Source organism: Calidris pugnax, unplaced genomic scaffold (genome assembly GCF_001431845.1).
Source record: "Calidris pugnax isolate Ruff unplaced genomic scaffold, ASM143184v1 scaffold281, whole genome shotgun sequence".
NCBI lineage: Eukaryota > Metazoa > Chordata > Aves > Charadriiformes > Scolopacidae > Calidris > Calidris pugnax.
In genome coordinates, this window is record NW_015091028.1 from 865,475 (window position 1) to 868,185 (window position 2,711).

The 2,711-nt window shown below is 60.6% G+C and overlaps 1 protein-coding gene across 1 annotated transcript in view; it reads left to right on the plus strand.

Annotated features, from left to right (window-relative positions):
* Positions 1–869: 869 nt before the first annotated feature.
* Positions 870–2,711, plus strand: part of SPRY3 (sprouty RTK signaling antagonist 3) — a 9,474-nt gene continuing 7,632 nt past the window's right edge. Inside the window, exon 1 of the mRNA XM_014956046.1 lies at positions 870–1,068. The gene's annotated coding sequence lies outside the window, so the exon portion shown is untranslated. The remainder of the gene's footprint in view (positions 1,069–2,711) is intronic.

Genomic DNA, 2,711 nt, shown 5'->3' on the forward strand with positions numbered 1-2,711 from the left:
GTGGGGGGTGGCTGGGGGGTGGCTGGACAACCTGCTGAGAACACACCACCCTCCTCTCCTGCTTGTTCTAAAATCACAGCCCAGTTCTTCAGGCTCCGGGTTTAGCTCTTTTGGTTTTGTGAACAGGCATCCCAAGAAACACTTTTTTGAGGAGGGGGAGGAAGGAGAGTCACTCCCCACCTTTTCCTGTGGTGCTGGGGATGTGCAGGGGGAGACAAGCAGGGAGGAGCTGCCAGCGGACCTGCGGGCGCTGCCAGGGGTGAGGGATCTCCCAAGGTAGAGACCCCCAACAGGCACTGAGGGCTGGAGTTGGGAACACGGGGATGTGCTGCTGCCATCCCAGAGCCTTAATCTGGGTGCTGTCAGCTGTCCCGGGCATGGGATGGGCTGAGAGAGGCTGAAACTGGGGCAGGGAACGGGGCTCCTGGAGCTGCTTCTCTCCCCGTCCCTTCGGGCAGGACCCCGGGGGGGTCTGAGGGGTTAAGAGGTGGCGGGTCCAAGCTGGGAGGAGGAATGAAATCAATCCCAAGGGGCAGTTAAGAGGAGCTGGGATCAGCCCTGCAGGTAGTGGTGAGGTGGGGACAGCGGGAGGTGTCACAGGGCTGTGGGGGGGACGTTCAACCCCCAGTTCTGGGCAGCCCCCACCCCTGCAGACCCTGCGTGGGGACAGACTGTCAGAAATCAAGCTGACAGAGCTTCTCTCACCGCTGTGCACCCTCAGGGGACCACGTCCCCCTCCCCACAGCCAAAAACCCCCCGAAAACCTGCCGGCGGCTCCGTCCCAGGCCCTTCCTTTGGGAGCAGCTCTCAGCCCCTCAGCTCTGCGAAGGCGGGCGGGTTCCCAGCCCTCCTCCTCAGAGATGCTGCGGTCAATAACTCCCCAGGAGGCTGCTATTCTCCCTCCGCTTCCCACCCTCCCACTTGTCTCGGTATCTCTGCATTCATGCCTTTTTGGCCCTCCCTCGGCAGCCGGGCGAGGAATAAAGCGGCGCTGGCTGAGCACGACGCGGGCTGCGCTGGGGATGCTGTGAGCCAGCGGAGGGAAGCCTGAATCACCGGCACCTCGAGGTGGGAGTGATGGATTTGGGCTGGGAGAAAAGGCAGGACATCCCACGTGCTTTTTGGGGAGTCAGGTGCTGGCAGCCGGCTGGGAATTGAGCGACTCGGATCCTTCCTGCGCCTTTAAAGGGGGGGCTGAGAGGGATGGGGAGAAGAGGAGGGGCTGGTGGGATGCAGTTGAGGCGCTGAGCTGGAGCCCAGGCTGAGGGATGCTCGCAGGGACTCGTTCCTCTTGGAGAAACTCCTCCTGGAGGAGCATCTCTGGTGGAATCCTGTGGAGAGGGAGAAACGCTCAGCCTATAAATGCCTGAAAATGAGCCTGGAAAGGCTCAGCTGGGTACCACAGGGGGAGAGTAGGGTCACTGGCCCTGCTGGGGAGGACTCCAGTGCTTCTACTGGCATCAGCTGGGAGGGAGCCACTGAGGTCAGTGGTTTATGCCCATCCGTTAGGGCAAAGAGCAGCAGAGCAATTTTTCAGGCTCCTTCTCTTTCTCCCCCAGCCCACTCTCACTCTGTGCTGCCCATGGAGAAACTGTGTGGCCTCGGGCAGCTTCTTGCCCTGGGGGAGCAGGTCCTCGTGCTGCAAGAGACTGGCCTGGGATGGCTGAGGGCTTGAGGGCTCCAGCTGCAATTCTTGGAGACAAGTTCTCAGCCCTCCCTGAGCTGGTGATGCTGCTTTGCTCCTCTGGTGAACGCTACCAGAAAGGATGGGTGACCAGCCTGGGAGTGCTGAGAGGTGGTTTTGTCACCTTTTTTCAGGCTCCTTCTCTTTCTCCCCCAGCCCACTCTCACTCTGTGCTGCCCATGGAGAAACTGTGTGGCCTCGGGCAGCTTCTTGCCCTGGGGGAGCAGGTCCTCGTGCTGCAAGAGACTGGCCTGGGATGGCTGAGGGCTTGAGGGCTCCAGCTGCAATTCTTGGAGACAAGTTCTCAGCCCTCCCTGAGCTGGTGATGCTGCTTTGAACGCTACCAGAAAGGATGGGTGACCAGCCTGGGAGTGCTGAGAGGCATAAAGTGAGGGTGGGAGCTCTGGTGGGGATCACAGCCAACGTCCAGTGTCATCAAGGAGAGGCCTTGTGTCTTTGGGAGTGTCAGACCAGGTCCCATTTATGTATAAATGGGGCTGAGGGGCACCACAAGGTTCCCCGGTGCTTCTGAGCAGGGGTTGTTCCTTAGAGAAAGCAGCACAAGGAGGGGAAGCATCTGGGACAGAAGGTCCAGGTCCTGTTGGGACCTTGCACCCGAGGTTTTTGTTTCTGGGAGAAGGGGCTGTGCGGGGGCTGGTTGTGTGCATCTTGGTAGGGAAAAGCCCCTTTCCAGCCTCTCTGCCCCGAGCTGCTGTTACAGGAGCTAATTCAGGCGTTAGTTTAGATTTTTTTTGGGTATTTTGGGGGTGGAGGGTGCCTGGGCTGCCCTTGCTGCCCCCCGAGCTGGGCAGGGAGGGGTGAGCCGGGCAGATGCCCCAGAGGGGAGACGGTGATTGTGCCCATTTCACAGCAATGCATGGTCCCAGCGATTTGCCCAAGGTGACAGAGCCCGGTGGTGGCTGCCACTGGCCCTTGGCCACCCACCCCACCCCACTGTGCCCCCCACACAACCTGCCCGTGGTGTCGGACCGAACCCACCGCATCCCACCCCATCCCATCCCATCCC